This window comes from Humulus lupulus, chromosome 2 (genome assembly GCF_963169125.1).
Source record: "Humulus lupulus chromosome 2, drHumLupu1.1, whole genome shotgun sequence".
Taxonomy (NCBI): Eukaryota; Viridiplantae; Streptophyta; class Magnoliopsida; order Rosales; family Cannabaceae; genus Humulus; species Humulus lupulus.
Window position 1 is genome coordinate 96,407,126 of NC_084794.1, and position 23,053 is coordinate 96,430,178.

Genomic DNA, 23,053 nt, shown 5'->3' on the forward strand with positions numbered 1-23,053 from the left:
GAAGGAAAAGTTTGCAAGTTGAATAGGTCCATTTATGGACTTAAGCAAGCTTCTCGTTCCTGAAACCTTAGGTTTGATGAAATAATCAAAACCTATGGCTTTGAACAAAATATTGATGAGTCTTGTGCTTACCAACTGAAGGCAAATCAAATAGTGGTATTCATGGTTCTTTATATAGATGATATCTTACTCATTGGAAACAATGTTAAGAATTTTCAAATGTGAAGAATTGGTTGAGCACTCAATTCCAGATGAAGGATTTGGGTGAAGAAAGTTATGTTCTAGGTATCCAGATCATTGGGGATAGAAAGAACAGACTCTTAGCTCTATCTCAAGCAACTTACATTGATAAAGTGCTTGAAAATGTCAAATTCCAAGAAAGGATGCCTACCGTCCCGCCATGGAATTCATCTTTCACAAAAACAGTCTTCCCAGACATCTGAAGAGGAAGATGCAATGAGAAAAGTTCCTTACAAATCTACAATTGGAAGTCTGATGTATGCTATGTTTTGTACTAGACCAAACGTTTTCTGTGTAGTGGGAGTTGTGATCAGGTATCAATCAAGCCCAGGACCGGAACATTGGATAGCAGTTAAGCATATTCTGAAGTATTTAAGATGGACTAGGGATTATATGTTAGTCTACAAGGGTGGTGTTATGAACCCTGTAGGCTACACCAATTCAGATTTTCAGACTGATGTCAATGACAGGAAGTCTACTTCTGGAATGGTGTTTACTCTTGGGGGTAGAGCTGTGATATGGAGAAGTGTAAAGCAGTCTGCAGTCTCAGACTCCACCATGGAGGATGAGTACATAGCTGCGTCTGAATCAGCTAAGGAAATAGTCTGGCTAAAGAAGTTCTATTCAGATCTAGGTGTTATTCCGGATATGGATAAATCGCTTATGTTGTTATCTAACAACACGGCAGCGATAGCCAACTCGAAAGAACCTCGAAGTCACAAGAGAAGTAAGCCTATAGAAAGGAAGTATCACATAATACGAGAATATGTGGCCAGGGAAGATGTGAAGGTTATGAAGACTGCATCTGAAGACAATCTTGCAGATATGTTGACAAAGAAACTACCAGAAGCTACATTTGATAATCATATCAAATAAATGGGATTAGAAGAATTAAGGCATTAGTTTCAATTAGTGCAAATGGGAGTTTGTTGGGTTTTATCCCTAATTAATACTCAATTTCTTTGTAATCTCATTTTATTATCAATAAAAGAATAGAAATAAATTTTTGAATTTTTCAATCTCTTTGCGCACATGTTTTATTTTAATGATTATTTGTTCAATATAAACTTCTATTAAATCCCAAGCATATAGCTAATCATATTTATAGTGACGTAATCACAGTGGAATATAAATATGATTATATGTTCAAAATAAGTTAATCCAAAGATTAGTTAGTGCACAGGATTTACACTGACTTGCCAATCTACGATATGATCTACTTACACATTATAGTGTTATGCTCTTTCCAGAACAATAGCAAAGTAGATAAGATCAGATGTGTTTGTTATATCAGACTGGATAAATATTGACAGTATATAGGATAAGTAAACATACTGTTATTATCTATTCTAGTCATATTATATAGTTGACCATAGGTCAATTCAATCTAAATTATAAGTAGTTAGTACTCTAACTGATTGTATTATTTGAGTTATTAAACTTGTTCGTTACCATCTTACCCTACGGACTAGCCCATACTTACATCTTGGGAACTCGGTAGTATAATTGAGTTAGAGTGTTAATCATAGATATGAACATCTATAGCTTCTGATGAAGAAGTAAAACGATGGTTTCCTTTTAGTTTTATTCAAGGTGCTAAATGGTAGAGATCTCATTTCAGTAATTACTATTAGTTTACTGAAATGTCATTTACAAGGAACTAAGTGTTTTAAGGATAAAATACAATGAGGGGTAAAATGGTATTTTAGTCTCATCTTATTGTAGACCGTCTATAGAGGATTGAGTGATAATTGTGGTTGTAACAATGGATAATTAATAAAGTATCTATATTGTTTATAGAGCATTCTATGAATTCAAGAGTGCATTTTTTAGTCTTTAGTAGAGTCACGAGGAATTAATAAGTAAATTTATTTGTTAAATTTACGATAACTTATTTGATCTTGATTTCATAAGCCCATGGTCCCCGTACCTTGGATAAAATCATCTAGATAGTCTCAATTAATTGATTTAATTATCTATTAGATTTATCAAAGTTGACCAAGTCAATTTTGGATAGTTTCACAGAGTTATACAATTTAGAGAAGAAAATATATTTTAGGGCAGATTTATTAATTAAGACAAATTAGTGTCTAAATTAATAAATAAGTTTAAATAAAGGTTCAAATTATAAATAATTAATTTGATAAAGGATTTAAATAATTATTTAATTAATTAATCAATAGAAACTAATACAGGTCTTGATTTTAAGTCCAACGGCTTATAATTAAATGGGAAATTTCACAGGCCTAAAACCCATGATAATTTCAACCTAATGGCTGATATTACCTATTATTTTATTGATTTTTTCAATTAAATAAATTACCTAATTGAGCCTATAAAAGGAATGCTAAGTGAGAGTTGAAAATAGACAGTGTGTGAATCAAAAGGAGATGAGAAGATTTATTTTTGATGCTCTAGGTTTTAGATTCTTTTTATAGTAAAAGTCATTTTCTAAGCTTCAATATTATCTTCTCTTCTTCTCTTTGTATCTATCTCATGTGTTGAGAATTGCTCACTTTAGTCTAGGTGATTATAAGGATACTTTGGATTTTTGTGAAGAAAATTGAAGATCGATTCAGTTTCTTGATGATACTCTGCGACAGAAGGATTCAAGGGTTAGAGAAACTGAAGGAAGGACTACTACATTCCACTGCATATAATGTAAGTTGTTGACCCTTGATTTGGCCAACGACACGGAGTCAAAGTAACGACCAAGAATAAAAAGAATATTAAGAAGATAATCAAATGGGAAGAAAGTGACATAAGTATTTTATAGTGGTTCTGCCCCAACTGTGTGGTAATAACCTACGTCCACTTAGTGTTCTTATTGATGTTGAATCCCAATGCAGTGATCAAAGAGCTAGGGTTCTTGAGTTTCACATGCCTTAGGAGAATTACAACTTTTGGTGGATAATCACACTATGCTCTCTCTAGGAGTATTCAAGTTCCAAGTTCAAAAGTCCCTTCCTTGAGCCCTCTCATTCATATTTTTAGGCTCAAGGGGGTTGCATGGGCTAATGGGCCTTAATTATCCTTAATATCAACGTATCAAGGAAATAAAGAAAAAATATAATAAATGTAGTCATTACAAGATTACGTATCTTAAAGGAAATAAATTGAAGCATGCGACCAGACTGGTTGCATCTAAATGCGAGATCTGATCAAGCAATAAACATCTGGTCGATAGGCGAACAACATCCCTTAACTTCAGAATTGCTACGTGTCAACCACGTGTATGAAATTCTTACCACGTCATCAGGAGCCGTATTTGGGAAAACATTTTCCCCCCAAGTTTATTTTATAGCGACCAGCATAAAGTAAACTTAGGAGATTAACCTTTCGCATACCCCACCAAATCTGTCAGAGCCGTCCATGCCTTCTCGAAAAAGGCAACCAATCATGTCTTTTTAGTTTCCCAAAAGTTTTCTGACGGCTATCGTGCTTCCCCATGCCTTGAAAAATTAATTCCATCATTACCTCTATTACAGTGCCACGATCAATTTAAATAACCCATTCTTTTCACTTTTTACTTTTTACCAATCCTCTTGCTCTCAAGAACTCTGAAGAACAAAGCAAAACAGACCTAGAAAAACTCGCTGATCCAAGGTGCGCATGTTCAATCGTTTGGAACAACACTCAAATTTTCACTTCAATTTTTCGTCCAAGTAAGCTTTCTGATCGATTCCCTTCTGTTATGTTGTGTTGTGCATGTTTTCCCTTTATTTTTTATTTATGAGTTCTTGAATATCTCTGTCAGTTCTTGCAAAAAAAAAAAATTCAGGGTAAATGGGTATGTTGATCTGCGCTAAATATGGTAGGAAAATAACACCTTGTTGGGGTTAGGAATCAGTTTGGTAGTTTGGATCATGAATTTAGGGCGTAAAATCAAAGTAAAAATTTGATTTTTAAGCTTGTAGAAAAACTGGGTTTTTCCTGCCCCTTCAGAGTCGAAAAAGCTTTTTTCTGAAAAAACTTTTTACTTCTGCTTTTTGATCCGTTTTCCGAACTGCTCGTATGTAATTTAGTGTTTTTGCTAGAACGTTGTTGGTCATATAAAAGCTTAACTTTTATACGCGAGCAACGTTATCCCAACTCTTAACCTCTTGGTCTTCTAGGCCATAGATTCTCATCTCCCCTTCTCTGTTCGCAGATTTTCATGCAAGATCTGTGGGGAGGTGAGAGGCCAATTGACGATGACCTGCTCGCCCAACTACTCATGGACGAAGATCAGTCGTCTTTACTTATACCGGAGATCCCTTTTTCTCGTATTCCACCCAACAGACCTCCATCCAGTCCATCAAATATGGCTAGAGTAAAATTCACTGCCCAGAAAAAGAGACCATCCAAACCTTTCGAAAATCAGCCTGCTCCTCGGGCTGAAATTTCTTCGACCAGTGGTAGAGCTGAAACCACTGGTCCCGAAATCCAAACACAGGCCTGCCCCCGCGACGTCCTTCAACCAGACATCGAATGGTACCTTGCACCTCCTAGCCAAATCAATGCTAGGATGGTAAACAATTTCCTCAGAAAGTACGGACTTTCTGGGATATCTTTGTTCCTACCTACCACCGACCAGCGGGCAAACCTGCCTGGCAACGCCTTCAACGCCTGGTCGAGGTATCACATTGAGGCAGGAGCAATCTTGCCTCTCCATCCTTTCTTCCAGGGAGTGGCAAATTACTTTGGGGTCGCTCCTTTCCAAATAACACCAAACGGGTATAGAATGCTTTCCTCACTCTATATCCTTTACAGCCATAAAAAATGGCCTGTTTCTTCACCTCATGAGATCAATTACCTGTTCGATCTCAAATCTAACCCCAACCAGGACAACACGGGGTTCTTTCATTTCTGCCACCAGGAATCGAACCGCACCTTCCTGAGTGAGACTACCTACAAGTCTGATGTAGGAAAGTACTACCAAGAGTACTTTTTAACCACTGACCTGGTTGCCAACAACCTAGCCTTCACCCAAGGAGGTAACTTCTTCGTTCTCTTGGTCGTTTATTTGTTTTTATTTTATCTGCATTCTCCTTAGAATTTTAGCTCTCTTCAGGTCCATGGCTGCAACCAACTCCTACTCCAGACATGGAGATTCGAGCAGCATCATTGGCCAGCATGACTAACGTGGAAAAAAGCATCAAACAGCTGGTCACTGAAGCCAACTTAAGGCTGGTCGGGCTTCTGGCACCTCACCAAGATGTGAGGGAGTCAACGGCGGGGAGTGCCACTGGTGGAGAAATTCCTGAGCAGCACCCGGATGTGTCGCAAACACCAAGGAGGAGGACATCTGGGGTGACAATCAGGGAACCTTCCAGCACTCCGCGAGCAGCTGCTCCCCCTCCCCCTTTGGGAAAGGGAAAAATAAAGCTTCCGAACCCCCTGCACCCATCGACGATTCTTCAGATGAGAACGGTACTGTCTTCTCATTCTTAGATAGTTTGCTCATTCCCTGTCATTTATTTGACGGGGACGGCAACTTTAAGTACACTCCAGATTTAAATTCAGATTTCTTCCAAGCAGTGAGTGAGTGTAGTAGTAATTCAGTAAGTAATGTAGCGACCAATAGTTATAGCATGGATACTTTACTTATAATTTCCTTGTTTTTATTTTCGGCTCCATCTATGCACATTGTCTAACTATTCGCCATGTTTCTTCACTTGTAGATATGTCATCTGGAGACATGTTCGACCGCTACACCGCACATGCTGCTCCTTCGAGCAGGAAGAAAGAAAATAAGCGGCACCGCGGAGAAAGCAGCAAAGCTATTTCAAAGAAGGACTGGACTGAGGGTCCTCCAGCAGCCACTCCTTTAAAAGAAACAATGCCACCTCCTAAAAAAGACACAACGCTACCTCCTTCTCCACTCGACCAGCCGTCTCTATCTGCACCGATCGACCAGAACTCTACCCCTCCAGCGCCTCCAGCCACCCCACGCTCAACTTGGAGATACACTGACCAGTACCGTGGTCAGTTCGGCCAGAGAGAGAATATACAAACTCTCCAAGCATAAACATAGCCAAGAGGCCATCGTCGGCACAAACTCCATAGATGTCGACCAGATAATAAAACAAGGGTTGAACAAGATAACCAGTGTAAGTTGTTTTATATTGCCGAGTTATTTTACTTTGTCATTTACTGCCATTATCTTATCTCTTTTATCTGATCGCAGGGATTGCTGACTATCACTGCTGGTTGGCACCGCACGGGGGCTTTGGTCACCCAGACCAAAGACTCCGACACCAAGCACACCGAGGCGATGAAGGTGCTCGAGGGGAAGAACGCTGAACTACTTGAGAAAAACACAGAACTGCTCAGCAAGAACACCGAACTACTCGAGCAAAACTCCCAGCTGACCGAAGAGCTGCTGCAATTCCGGATTGCCCTGGCCAAATCTAATGAAGATAAAGAAAGGTTTAGGGAGTGTGCTAAACTCAACTACAAAGAGGCCAAATAGCTTGAGGTCGATCTAATCGCGAGCAGAAAGGAGAATGAGGAGCTGGAAGGGCGCGTCAAGGAACTTGAGGAGATGAATGCTAGCAACTTGGAGAAGTATAGGGAAGCCACCCACCTTTGCTTCTAAGAATTATGGAAGCACAACCGTGGGGCCAACTTCAACTGCCTTTCCGAGCGCTTGAGGCGAACTCAAATAGTCTGGTGCACTATTCGCCTGGAGGAAGAAGAAAGAGGCAACATTCCTGCTTCCCCAGAAATCTCCTTAACAACGGGGATTGATGGTGCGGAAAATGAAGCTGGAACTAATGTCGACCAGGACACTCCTCAAGACCCTCTTGCCTCATAGGTTTTTTTTATTTTTCTTTCTTTATCTTTTAAATACACGACCTACTGGTTGTGATGTAAAGACAAATTTTAACTTTTACTGCTACATGGGCAGCCTTTTTTTCCTTTTAATAGACAATTACATCCGAGCAGTAACTGCTCATGATGTAAAGGAATTTCTTTTTTGATATTATAATACTTGCATTTTATTATAACACTTGTTTGCATGACCGAACTTAGCATAGTACTTTGGTTTGATTTAACAAAAACAAAATTTTGAAAAATACTCTAAGTACCCTAGCATGCTTTCGCTTATTTTGCTCATGTGTTTACATACATTGTGATATGCTTTGCTAACTAGATACCTTATATGCCCCCCAAGTGATTAAGGAGCTTTAGGTCCTCGGTCACTTGCCTTGACTAGGACCTGTTCAAACATTTTTGCTCGTAGGAGAAATTTTAAAATGAGAAAATAGCAAAACAACACACGTAATAAGCAAATACTTGTAATAAATACGAGTGATCACCAAAATGATCTTACACTTATAAGCGATCAGTCACATAAAATGACCAACCCTTTTTCATAACTTGTAAAAAGTAAAATTAATACAAGCCAATTCTTTAAGAAGAATTGTTTTATTGATAGTACTTGTGCAGGTGTTCTCCATTCCAATAGCGAGGAATGAGATTTCCATTTAAGCGAGCAAGTTTGTAAGTGTCTGGATGGAGGACTTCTTCAATTTGGTACGGTCCTTCCCAGTTAGGTCCAAGTACTCCAGCGGCCTGGTCACGGGTGTTGAGGAAAACCCTTCTAAGTACTAGATCTCCTACATTGAATTTCCTTTCACGTACTTTAGAATTAAAACATCAGGCGACCTTTTGCTGATAAGCCGCTACTCGGAGTTGGGCTTGCTCGTGCTTTTCATCGACCAAACCTAGAGATTCCATCAATAGCATGCTATTAGAGCCTTGATCGTACGTCATTCTCTGATGCAATGGCGGATCTAACTCGACAGGTAACATGGCCTCATATCCATAAGCCAAGGAGAATAGAGTATGGCCTGTGGTTGTACGATGGGACGTTCTATACGACCAGAGGACTTCAGGCAATTTCTCTGGCCATGCCCCCTTCGCTTCTTCAAGTCTTTTCTTCAGAGTATCTTTTAGTGTCTTATTGACTACCTCAACATGTCTGTTTGCCTGAGGGTGAGCAACTAAAGAAAAGCTCTTGATAATTCCATGTCGTTCACAAAAATTCGTGAACAGATTACTATCAAACTGTGTGACGTTGTCTGAGACAATTTTTCTTGGTAATCCATAGCGACACACGATGTTTTTTACTACGAAATCCAACACTTTCTTGTTCATTATGGTTGCAAGTGGCTCAACTTCGGCCCACTTTGTGAAGTAATCAACGGCCACTACAGCGTACTTGATGCCGCCGTTCCCTGTGGGAGAAGATCAAATTAGGTCTATACCCCAGACTACGAATGGCCATGGACTTTGCATCTGTTTTAGCTCATTAGGGGCTGCTCATGGAATTTTGGAGAATCTCTGGCACTTGTTGCATCTTCGCACAAATTCCATCGAGTCTTCATTCATTGTCGGCCAGAAGTATCCTTGTCTTAGGATCTTTTTTTATAAACGCTGCCACCAGCATAGTCCCCACAAAAACCTTCATGGACCTCTCTCATCAATTCTTTGGTCTTCTCTTTTGAAATACACTTGAGGAGTGGCATTGAGTATCCCCTTCGGTACAAGATTCCATCGACCAGGATATACCTAGCAGCCTACCGCTGAAGGGTCCTGGCTTTGTTTCTGTCCGTTGGCAACACACCCTGCGTTAGGTACTCTATGTAAGGTGCCATCCAGGTATCCGCCGCCTGAATCACCAGAGAGGTTTCTTCCGCTTGGATGCTTGGTGCAAACAGCCATTCAACTAGTACTATATTTAGGGTGTCAGCATCCTTGGCACTTGCTAATTTGGCCAAAGCATCGGCGTTTGAATTTTGGCCGCGAGGTACTTGTTGGAGGGTATACTTATCAAACTGGGCCAACAAATCTTTTGCTTTATTTAGGTAGGCAACCATCTTTAGACCTCGAGCCTAATATTCTCCAATGATCTGATTAACCACCAATTGAGAATCACTGTAGATTTCGAGTGACTTTATGTGCATGTCTCTGGCAAACCGTAATCTTGCGAGCAGCGTTTCATACTCGGCTTCGTTGTTTGAAGCGGTGAAGTTGAATCTAATCGCGCAGTGAAATCGATGCCTCTCAGACATTATCAAAATCACTCCTGCTCCAGCGTGATGCTCATTAGAGGAACCACCTGTAAACAACTTCCAAGAAGGATTTTGGTTTTGAGGCTCAGGCTCTTCTGTCCCTTATGGATGCTCGCTGTCTGGGAGCCCAGTGAGTTCTGCGACGAAGTCGACCAGAGCTTGTCCTTTTACTGCTTCTCATGGCAAATAAGAGATATCAAACTACCCAAGTTCAACCACCCATTTCAATAAGCAGCCAGCGGCTTCTGGTTTCCGCAGAACTTGCCGTAGAGGTTGGTCGATCAAAACTGTGATTGGGTGAGCTTGGAAGTATGGCTGCAGCTTTCTGAAGGCTAAGATCAAGCAATAGGCTAATTTTTCAATAGGTGGATACCGCAATTCTGCTTCTATTAGCCTTTTGCTTACATAATAGACGGCCTTCTGCACGCCCTCTTCCTCTCTTACTAGAACAGCACTATCAGCATATTCCGTGATCTCCAAGTAGATGAACAAAGTTTCTTTATCAACCGACTTCGATAGAATCTGTGGCTGCGACATGTGAGTCATTAAAGCTTGAAAAGCTTGCTCGCACTCCTCCTTCCATTCGAACTTCTTGTTGCCTCTGAGTAGATTAAAAAATGGGCCGCATTTGTCCGTCGATTTGGAAATAAATCTACTGAGAGTAGAAATTCTTCCGGTTAAGCTTTGAACATCCTTGATTTTTGTTGGAAATTTCATATCGATCAGGGCTTTAATCTTCTCAGGATTGGCCTCAATTCCTCGCGAGTTTACTATAAATCCCAAGAATTTCCCTAATCCAACTCTGAAGGAACACTTGAGGGGATGCAGCTTCATCTGATATTTATTCAAGATGTTGAAGCACTCTTGCAAGTCCCCTACATGTCCTTCTGCCTTTTTTTACTTAATCAGCATGTCATCAACATATACTTCCATGTTTGTACCAGTCAGTTCCTTGAACATTTGAACATGTGATTGACTAGTCACTGGTAAGTCGCACCAGTGTTTTTCAAACCGAAGGGCATTACTTTGTAACAGTAAATCCCTGTATCGATCTGAAAGCTAGTGTGATCCTCATCAGGTGGATGCATACTGATCTGATTGTACCCGAAGTAGGCATCCATGAATGAGAGGATCTCGTGCCCTGCAGTGGCATCGACTAGCTGGTCAAAACTAGGGAGTGGGAAACAATCTTTAGGGCAGGCTTTATTAAGGTCTGTGAAATCCACGCACGTTCTCCATTTTCCATTCGGCTTGGGAACCAGTACAGGATTAGAGACCCAGGATGGATAAAATGCTACCCTGATGAATCTGCTCTCCTTTAGCTTCTCGACTTCTTCCTTTAGAGCTTTTGATCTGTCTTTGTCGAGAAACCTCCTTTTCTATTGTACTGGTGGAAAACTCTTGTCTATGTTCAAGACATGGCTAATGAACGCAGGGTCTATTCCGACCATGTATTTATGTGACCAAGCAAAGACTTCTTGGTTTTTCCTTAAAAATTCCACCAGTTCTTGTTTCGTTGTTGTCTCTAAGTTTTTACCGACTTTCACAACCCTGGTCGGATCTGCTTCATCGAGTTGGTCCTCTTCAAGGTCCTCGATAGGTTCTATCTCTTCATCAAAATCCCCAAAGCGAGGATCCAAATCCCTGTCCTCACTTTGGGCAACACCCTATTTGGTGACACCATCACCTGATTGGGCTTGTACATCACTGGCCGTTTGCAACTCCTTCCCAACAACTTCCTTCGATCCACATTTCTTCGCCTTAGATATCGAGGCGTTGTAGCACTCCCTCGCTTCTCGCTGGTTTCCCAACACACATCCTACCTCTGCGTCGGTTGGGAATTTCATGGCAAGGTGCCAAATCGAGGTAACGGTTCGCAGGTCGACCAAAATTGGCCTCCCAATTACAGCATTATACGATGAAGGACAATCAACTACTATGAAAGTAGTGAGTAATGTCCTGTTTGCAGGCGCAGTTCCTGCTGTAACTGGGAGCCTAATCGATCCTGTCAGGGCGAGCCCTTCACTAGAAAAACCATATATGGTTTGGTTGCACCGCTCCAGGTCCTTGACGGACAACTTCATCCTTTCCAGTGAAGACTTATACAAGATGTTGACTGAGCTTCCTGTGTCAACCAACACCTTTTTTACTATCATGTTGGCAATTTGGACGTCAATGACCAACAAATTGAAGTGTGGGAATCGGACGTGTTGAGCGTTGTCTTTAGAGAAGGTTATCAACTCCTCCTCTGTTCGAGCTTTCTTTGGTGCTCGATCCTCCACACTTATCATCTCGATGTCCTGGTCATGGCGTAAAGTCTGAGTGTATCGCTCCCTTGCTTTCCCACTATCCCCTGCAAGGTGTGGGCTGCCACAGATGGTGAGTAACGTACCTGCCACAGGAGCTGGCTGTAAAGGTGGAGAGCGTTGGCATGCAGGCGCCTTCTCATTGCCACCTTGAGCCTCTCGCTGAGACCCTCCTGTGACTCGTACGTATCTCCTTAGGTTTCCCTGCCTGATCAGGAACTGAATCTCATCCTTCAACTGGTTACACTCATTGGTGTCATGTCTGTAGTCATTGTGAAAACGATAGAATTTTGTTGTATCTCTCTTGGAGATATCCTTCCTTATAGGCGTCGGTCGCTTATAAGGGACATTGGCATTGGCCGCCTGGTAGACCTCTACGCTACTTTCAACAATGGTCGTATAGTTGGTGAATCTTGGCTCATATCTATTTCCATTGGGGCGTTTATTTTCAGATGTAGATGGCTCATTGCCTGCCCTTTTTCCACCATTTCTGCCAATTTTGTTCCTGTTGCCTTTGCTGTTGCCATTGGGTTTATCCGACCCGTTGGCAGCTTTGGAGGGATCTTCCTTAGGCCCCTTGTCCTTAGTATGCGACTTCCCCTCGTTGGTGATCGTATCCTCGAGCTTGATGTATCGATCAGATCGATCCAGAAATTCCTGGGTACTCTTTACCCCATTCTTTCTTAGGCTGTTCTAGAGGGGAGAATGGCGTTTAACCTCAGCAGTTAGGGCCATCATCTTTCCCTCGTTGCCCACTTTTTTTCCTCCAGCCACTGCTCGCATAAAGCGCTGGATGTACTCCTTTAAGGGCTCTCCCTCTTTTTTGCGTATCTCCATCAGCTGGTTGGCCTCAGTGGGGTGTACGCGACCCGCGTAGAATTGTCCATAAAATTCCTTTACGAGCATTTCCCACAATACTATACTAGAAGGAGGGAACTTAAGAACCACTCCTGGGCAGTGTCGGATAGGGTGGCGGGGAAGATCTTGCAGCGGGTATCGTCCGACACCTTTTGAATATCCATTTGTATCTCAAACTTGTTCACATGAGATACTGGGTCCCCGTACCCATCAAAGTTTGGCAATACTGGCATTTTGAACTTGCTGGGGGTTTCTACCACAACAATCCTCTACACAAATGGAGTGCCTCTCCTCTGGTCATACTCTATGTGGGATGTCCGGCTCCCGACCAATTTTTGTACTGCCTGGTTCAGAGCATCAATTTGAGCCTGAACCGCGTCTGGGATTGTTGGGGGGACTGGTGCCGAAGGAGCATACTCATCATGCCTCCCATGTCTGTCGTTGAGTACATCCCTCAAGTCATCATCCATGTGCCTTTTCTCGCTAGCACCTAGCCGATCAAAGACGTTATGCTATCTGGATTGCCCCCCAGCGTTATGGCTCGTAGGCCTATTGTCTCTTAGTGGGGGATTCCTGTCTCTACCTCTTTCCTCATGCCCGCGACCAGCATTCCTTCTGCCGGAATTGGCCTCATTATAGTCATGGCCGTCCCTAAACTGCGACCGACTATGGCGCGACCGACTGGTCACATTGTTTCCTCCTCTAGCTGGCATCTCTCGAGCGTTAGGGGGAGGCCTGCGTTGGTCGGTGGGTCCCCGTGCATTATTATGCTGTGGGGGGCCCCTTACCGCAGAGCCTGATTCGTTGTGCCTCCTAGTAGTAGAAGGACGATGCCCCCTGCTCAGTGGATTTGGCTCATCGTCCCCTTGGCGTCTAGGGCTACAGGGAGGCTGCCCGACCCTATTCTACCTCTGGCGCTGGATGTTGCCGCGACCAGCTTGAGAAGATGGTTGTTGCTCAAGATCCTGAATTGATCCTAAGCAACAGGTGGCTGCTCAGGCCTTTGCGGGCTTGCTAGCTGGAGCGGAGGACTCGGATTGGGGGCCCGTTGCGGTGGTGCATTTGATGGCTGATCCGGTTGAGAGGCCGGTGCAGCCTGTCCTTGGGCCAACTGAATGTCTGCTTCAAGTGCGACCGTGGCATCTCTCTGCCGATAGTCCATGTCCGTCTGCCGCTCATTCAGCTCCTGGCGTTGATGCTCAATCTCCCTTTGCTGCAGCACCAAGGTCTTTGCTGCATTCTCCTGATTGGCCCTCAGATTGGCCAACTCATCCTGCAACACGCCCAATGTTGCCCTCAACATCTCTGAATCCATTTCCTCCTCTTCAAATTCCAAGTGTGGTTCATTTTCAGCCACATTTGGAGGAGGAGGTTGAGATGACGCAGCATCAGCAGCATGTCCAGCTCTCTTGGATGTCTTCACCATTTGATTTTCTTAAAGCTTTTTGATTAATCTCTCAATGAAAGCACCAAAATGTTGACCCTTGATTTGGCCAACGACACGGAGTCAAAGTAATAACAAAGAATAAAAAGAAGATTAAGAAGAGAATCAAACGGGAAGAAAGTGACACAAGTATTTTATAGTGGTTCAGCCCCAACTGTGTGGTAATAACCTACGTCCACTTAGTGTTCTTATTGATGTTGAATCCCAATGCCGTGATCAAAGAACTAGGGTTCTTGAGTTTCACAAGCCTTAGGAGAATTACAACTTTCGGTGGATAATCACACTATGTTCTCTCTAGGAGTATTCAAGTTCCAGGTTCAAAAGTCCCTTCCTTGAGCCCTCTCATTCATATTTATAGGCTCAAGGGGGTTACATGGGCCAATGGGCCTTAATTATCATTAATATCAGCGTATCAAGGCAATAAAGAAAAAATATAATAAATGTAGTTATTACAAGATTGTGTATCTTAAAGGAAATAAATTGAAGCATACTACCAGACTGGTCGCATCTAAACGCAAGATCTGATGAAGCAATAAACATCTGGTCGATAGGCGAACAGCATCCCTTAACTTTGAAACTGCCACGTGCCAACCATGTGTAAGAAATCCTTGCCACATCATCAGGAGCCATCATCAGGAGCCATATTTGGGTAAACATAAGTGTTCTTATCGTTATCTCTGTTTAAATTCAATTATAGAAATATGTTCTAGGTTGTCCTATATTAATTTGTTTAATATAAGATTTACTTAAAAATAAACAAGAATCTGTATAAGTTTCCTAACAATTTCCATACGTAGTCCTTGGCCACATGCTATGGACTAGGGAAAATCCCTGATACTTTGAAATTCGCGTGTCAGACCCGTCACCTATTTGAAACCAGTTTAATGCAAAACCGCTCAAGGAATCGTGAACCTTAAGCAGCCCAAAACCAAACCTAAAAACCCCTCAACTTCTACACATAAACAAGTAACCTAAACGATTCATCAAGAATCACATCCTTTCAAAACCCATAAAATTACCCATTTTCACGCACCTTATTTCTAAACAAACCTAGTATCGTTCTTTTATCCTAAGCAAACCCCTATTGCACTTGACCATGGCTGAAGTATGAGACGGTACTAGAAATTTTTTTAAATAAAAGAACTTGTTGAAAAATAAGAATGAAAGATTTAAACTAGATGAAGAAATACTTACAGTGTATATGTTTGATAGACGGGGATGTTGATGGTTCCAAATGTAGAAGCTTGAGAGCTTCTAAAGAATGGGAGGATGACAAAGGTTTTTGAAAGAGGTCTGAGAAGAAAAGGAAAGTTTTGTGAAAGGAAAATTTTTGAATGTGAAGGTGGTGAAGTTCAGGTCTGATTCTCGATCAGGTCAGTTCGGGATCCAAAGGTCAAAATTAAATGACCCCTGCAGCGGCAAAAAGTTGACCGAACAGTTGTCACAGTACTCGAAACCTGAACATGCGCCTATTATAAACGGCCACGTGTTTAACACTCGAGTAGTGGATGGGCACGATTTCACATAACAGAAGCCTAAAATCCCTTACTGTGTGTGTCAGAAGTGATGCCATGCACTAGCATAAGCTTAGGGGGCAAATGTTGTACCCCAAAATAAGCATGGATTCAATCATTCAGCTCAGGGACACAACTGACAGATAAACATATGGAGAAAGCATGCGAGTAGGACATCTAGCTAACTTTGATGTGAGCAGCTCGAGTTAAGACTTGGCAGTATGACAAGCAGATAATCTCCAAATCGCCTCTCAGGACAATAACCTAGTTCAAGACATGTGATGGCTAGATCGCCTTCTGGATACTCTGAATTTGGTCAGTACCAAAGTTCAACTCATTAATGCCCAGGAAGATGTTCAGCTCGTGGAAACCTAATCATGACGTACAGTGAAGGATCCCGAAATACTCGGAGGTTCCTTATACTCTCATTAATGCCCAAGCTATATTATATTTATTGCCCGAGATAACGGATGTAAATTCCATAGGCAATCACATCCCTATGTAAATGGAAAATTATCTTGATTGATAATTTACCATATTTATGCACGCAGTTACCCAAACCTGTCCAGGAATATCCAGTATAAATATCATGGATAATGGACAGGAAAGGGGATTGCTTTTTAAGATACAGAAACTCTGCAAAAATTGTAAGAGATTAATAATATTGTCTCGTGGACTAGGTGGATTTTAACCACGTAAAAGTGTGAGTGTGATACATTGTTCATTTAGTTAATTACGGTTTAGAAAAAAGCACTAAAATCTCTGTTATCGGATTTCTTAATACATTGTTGGCGAAAAACCACGTCGACAATCTTATTTATTAATTCTATTTTTACTCCATTATAAATGTGGAATTGCACTCTTACTAATTATAGAATTATATTTACAGAATTATCTCTTGTAGTCCATTAACATAATCATTTCATGTAGCTTTGCCATCCAATTATTGGTTCGTAAATTATAGTTGGTCGAAATTACCATTTTACCCTTCAAATTACCTCTTGATGCTTAAGTACCATTAATTCACTAGTGAGTAATTAATTTATAATCACATTATAAATTTAAGCTCAATAACCATTCAGTTCCATAATTAACCCTTAAGATAACAATACAATCCGTTAAGGAAGCTTGGATTCCAAATCTTGTAAGAACATGTTCCCAGCTACCCATGCCACTTTATCTCCAAAACAAAATTCATTAGCATGTTTTACAAACAAACCTTAATAAGATTGATCTACATATAATTATCTAGTTGATATGAATTAAATCTTTATGAAAAATGGTAAGTTTATAAAGAAATCAATTCACATTAGTCCTATCATATATAACTAATTATATAAAGTATTTTCACTATGATGTCTATTTATATCAGCAATACGAATCTCGATCACATGGATTCAAAAATGTTTAGCAAATTGTACTAGCAATCATTCTTTAAAGATTTTATACTTTAATATGTTGATGACTATTCTATTCATTATTTATGATCTTAATCCTTTCGTACTGATACAAATCATATTATCATTAATCAATATAAAATTTTCTTATATTTATATTAATTATTCAATAATAACTCAGATATTCAATTATAAGAACAAATATATTTTTTTAATCTCCATAATAAAATGTCCTTACACATGAGCACAAACTCTAACAATTCGTACCCTAGTTTTTTTTCGTGCTAAGGACTTCTCTCCAGCCTCTACATATGCAACAGGCAAAAGTAATTTGACTTTTGCATTTTGTATTATATATAATACTACTTAAGCTGTTGTTGTAACCTTTTGCGTGTTTTGCTTAACTTCGGCATTGGGTTCTGCAATACTTATTTGGTATGTCAAGCCAGATATTGACCCAAAAAGCAAAAAGATGTGAATTGCTCGTGAAAAGAGGCCTTTTTATGAGACAAAAGATGATGCTATGAGTATCAAAGCTGTCTGCAACCTCACTACTGCATGCAAATAATGACTCCACTTTGTTTTTCAAAAAATTCAATAAATAGCTATTTATGATAGAACTAAGTATGATGATACGTCAAAGGAAGAAATTTATAACAAATGCAAAGCTTTTCTCAGATCATCATGCTTATTTTACATTTTCTGTTCAGGTTGTCGAATTTGATAGAGCCATGACGGTTGGGAATATTACACTTAAAGCATGTATTTTGAATATTGTTTAATAAGATAAATAAAAGAAATGATATTTTACATAATTAATTGTTATATTATTAGCTTAACAACATTTAATAAGTTTTAGAAAATTTCTAATTCATTGATGTGGTTATAATCTTGTACAAGTAATTGAGGATTAAGATTATAAATAATGAATGAAAAAGTCTTCATATATTAAAGTTATAGAATTTTTAATTAACTACTATTAGTATGGTCCACTAGTAATGTGAATTATTGTGATCTAAATCTAGATTGCTAATAAAAATAGATATTTTAGTGGAGGTATTTTATATAAGATTATATATGACTAAATCTGATTTGTATTTAATTTTTTATTAAACATCGTTTACTATAAAAAATTATAATCATATCAACTAATGATTATATACAAATCAATCTAAATCATGAGTGATCATCAACTCTTATTTGTTGATATTCATTGATGTAGATGGTTGGGGAATTAGAATCCAAGCCTTTTACATAAGAAGATTGAATAATTATTCCATTAAGTGTTAATTATAAAACTAAATATTTTTAAGCTCAAATTTATAATATGGATTATAAATTAATTATTCACTAGTGAACTAATGGTACTTACAGATAAAAGGGTAATTAGAGGGTAAAACAGTAATATATTTCACCTGTAATTATGGATCAATTATTATTATATCAATGGACTACTAAAAATTACTCAGTATATTATTATATATATCTCTAACAATCTCATATTATTAGTAGAATAATTATGGGATTAATACATAGGATAATTAGATAATTAACTGTATCCCTAAATAGTTTAATTAGATAATCTAATTTATTAAATCTTGAAATCATAGATTCATAGGTCCCTAAGCCGACTCTTTAAATACTATTAAGGGTAAAAGTGTGAAAGAAAATATAAGAGCAACATATTTCTTTTTTATTATGATCAATACGTAATTATGAAATAATTAAGTGTTATAAATTAATTATAAAATAATTGAAATTCCGTTTTTAGTAATTACCAAATTAATTAAACCATTTGAATTAATTAAATTACGGAATGGTAATTAACTGTTTACACATATTCCAGTTCTGTCGGGACAGAATCTGAACTTGTCACGACAGAAATTGAACCCAATAAAAAGACAGTGTAAAACAATAAAGAACACAACGAATTTTTACAAGGTTCGAAAACCCTTTCGGATAACCTACTCCTTGGGGCCACGCCCAGAGAATAAAATCAATTAATAAAGAATCACAAGTACAAAATATTGACTTAAACAAAACAAGACTCCCTCTTGAGATTTGCCGCAACTTTGTTGTACTTCTCTTCACTAATCTGATCTTGATTGAAACGCTCAGCCACTTGAACTCCCTTCAATGGTCATCGAGTGCTTGTATTCCCGATGCAAGGCTTGTAAAAATCTTCTCCCAAAGACTATAAACGTTGTGTTCAAATTACAATGTGTATTCACTCATGAACATGGTATAAACTCACCACTAAAAACTTAACACTCATATTTCTACAAGATCACGTGAATACTTATGATCTTGAATACAAAGAGGAACTCTCACAAATATTACAATTATGCTCACAAATTATGCATCTAAGAGTTCACTTTTCTCACTGCCTTTAGAGCCCTATTTATATAGTCCTTTTTCATGCTCATAAAGGCTGAGAAAGAATCCTCCAATAAAGGCAAGAATAATTGAAGATATTCTTGATTGATGAAGAGCTGCCTTTTTTAGAAGATGCTAATCCTACAGATACGATTTTGGTGGGGACAGCTCAGACCTGTGTCGGATCTAAAACAAGCTCAAAAAGGAAACAACAATTAATGACATTAAGGATTCAGTTTCCTGTTTTTCAATTCTTGAGCTGCACGAATATATAAACAAATAATCCATAAATGACTTTGGGTAAGTACTGAATATTTGCAATATAAAACTTCCCTTTATAAATAAATTGGGACAATATAAAGCTAAATAAGGAAGCTAATTATTATCCGAAATTCACAAAAAAAGAAAGTGAATTTCTGAAAATTACAATAAAAGGAAACAACCAATTTATTTTTTAAGAAAAAGATATTTCTATAAAAATGCTCATTATAGAATTTACAACAATTAATATAATATCTATTATTTGATATGTATTTTGAATTATATGTTAATAATGTAAAATAATTATTTGTTATATAAATTATGATGTGTTATCTATTTAAAATGCTGAGAGCCAAGCATTATCCTGTTATCATTTTATATAATATTATTTTAATTGGATAAATAATTTATTCAATATTAATTAAATCAAATAATATAATATTAAATATATACTATTCTCTTCTGAGTTAGTAGACACTAAGTCATACACATTGTTCAGTTTTCTTGATAATCATCTAGATTGGACAAATACGGCTTTGACAACGTCTGCTTGATTGGATAATCAATAAGTACTATAATGGGATGCCTTGTAAAGTATTGTCTAAACCTTTCCTTTACTATGATTAATTAATGCTAATGTTAATAATATAAGTTTTATTAATATGTAAAGGTAGTATAATTTTGTAGTTTCTCATTATTTTGGCTATATATTTTATTTTTTCTTGTACACTTATATCTATCTTTTTTATATGATGAAAACCTAGCCTCCATTTTGATTTTCTCTTAAATCTCATTTGTTTATTTGTAAAATTATCATGGTATCAAAACAAGGTTCTTGAGTACCCTCGATTTGGTGGCGCTAGGATTACGGTCTCAGTGATCAAACTCATCGCTGAGTTCGCGGGGTTCGGGGCAACGGCTCGATTTTTTTTTTTTAGGAATTTGGCTTTGATTTTGAGATTTTCGCACTGATTTTGGGGATTTTGCCCAATCTTGGGGATTTCGCACTTTGTTCTATCTATTTGGATTTTGATTGTTCGTCATGGATGGCGCAAAAGATGATTCGCTTCAGTCCATCAATGTGCAATTGAATGGGCAGAATTATTCGTATTGGCATTATGTCATGAAAAAATTTATGAAAGGGAAACATATGTGGGGTTATGTTTCTGGAACTTCCACGAAACCAAATGACGATAAGGATGAGAGCTTTGCAGAACAGTTGGATCTTTGGGATGCCAACAATTCAAAAATCATCACTTGGGTCAACAACTTGGTTCAACAATCAATCGGTATCCAGTTGGCGAAATATGAGACGGCGAAGGAAGTTTGGGAGCACTTAGAAAGTTCGTATACATAGTCTAATTTCGCAAAGCAGTATCAGTTGGAGATTGACATTCGGGCCCTTCAACAGAATAGCATGACCGTTTGGGAATTTTATTCTGCTATGTCTAATATGTGGGATCAGCTTGCTTTGACTGAATCAGCAGAGTTACGGGCATTTGCCCCTTACATTGCTCGGAGAGAGGCACAACGTCTGGTTCAGTTTTTTATGGCTCTTCGAGATGAGTTTAAAGGTCTTCAAGGAACAATCCTGCATCGCAGTTCTCTTCCGTCGGTTGATTCAATGGTTAATGAGTTGTTAGCAGAAGAGATGCGCTTGAAGTCTCAAGTTGATAAGGGGGGGGGGGGGGGGAGGAGATTCTTCCTTCTCCGAATCCCTCTGTCTTTGCAGTTCCTCATCGGCCAGCCTCCAACAATCAACAAAAGACTCAAGCCAATGTTGGCTACGACGAATGCAGTTTTTGCAAGCAAAAGGGACACTAGAAGGCTCAATGTCCCAAACTGCTGAACAGGGCGCAATCACCGAATCAGCCTCCTCACTGGAAATCTGGCAACCAAGCTCACCGACCTCTTCACTCTATGTCTTCAAACATGGCAGCTATTGTTCCACCTGCAGATTCTAGAAGCACTCCTAGTACCTTGATTGCTACATTCACAGAGCAGTTTCAGAAGTTCATTGCCTCGCAGCCACACGCCATGTCAGCCCCCTCACACATAGGTTTTCCTTCTAGTAGCACACCAGGTATATCTTCCTCTATATGGGTCCTTGATTCTGGAGCTTCACATCATATGTCACCTAATTCCATTTCTTTCTTGTCCATTAAATCAGCACCCTCTGTATCTGTCATGACTGCTGATGGCACTCCCATGCCATTAGCAGGGATTGGCTCGATTTGCACTCCAAAAATGTCATTCTCTGATGTATATCATATTCCAAATCTTACTTTGAGTCTTGTCTCTATTGGTAAATTATGTGACTCTGGTTTCTCAGTTATTTTCTCCAATTCTTGTTTTTATGTGCAGGATCCTCATTCCAAGAAGCTGATTGGGACAAGCCATAGGCAGGGGGCTTTACATTTTAGATGAGCTGAGAGTTCCTGATGTTGCAGCTTCTAGTGTCAATTTGTCTTCATTTCGTTTAAGTTCATCTTCTTCTAGTTTTTATTTATGGCATTCTCTTCTTGGACATGTCTCTGTGTAATGCCCTAAACTCCAGGGACCGTTACGGTGTGCGTTGTAAACAGTGCTAAACTCGCTAATCGAGTCATTTGGCCAAAATCGTGTAACTAAATATGATTAGCAGTTTAGGGATTAAAAATTTTGGTTGAGATATAACGTTTCATTATAACATTTACTATATACATTGGGATCCCAAAAATATAATTTAAAGGTCTATTATAAGAAAATATTTACAACAGGCCGATCTAAGCGGCAAAATAGGGTTTAACCCTAGTTTCTTTTTCAACCCTCGGCCGTGGCGGTCGAGCAGCCGCATATGTACACGTCATCACCTAAGCTCTCCAACTCAAGGATGGTCCAGCTTTCTTTTGCCTTTACCTGCACCACATAGCACCCGTGAGCCGGAGCCCAGCAAGAAAACTCAACATGCTCATGAACAGTAATAACATGTCATCGAATCATAATGTGCATGCCTAGCAATAATAGCTTCCATCATGCATGCAAATAAGTTCAAATAAATGATTATGGGGTCCTGCATCTGAATAGAAGACTAATGAGTCATTCTCTGAGGATCTGCTTCTTGGATAGATGACTAATAAGTCGATCTCGGAGTGGGTGACTAATGAGTCACACCCTGCATAGGTGACTAATGAGTCACACTCTGTATAGATAACTAATAAGTCATACCATGTGTAGACGACTAATGAGTCCATCTCTGTCTAGGTGACTAATGAGTCACACTCTGTATAGGTGACTTATAAGCCACACTCTGTATAGATGACTAATAAGTCTATCTCTATGTGGATGACTAATGAGTCATACCCTGTATAGGTGACTAATGAGTCACACTCTATATTGGTGACTAATAAGTCAATCTCGGTGTGGATGACTAATGAGTCATACCCTGTATAGGTGACTAATGAGTCACGCTCTGGAGGTCCCATACCCTCCTAGCCATGTGACATGTAGGTCACCTTAGCCATTTTGGCTCTAGCTCTAATTAACTAGCCCATAGACTAGACACGCGCTTTTAATTTTCATCGAACTTGAGGTCGGTCCGGCATTAATGCTCATT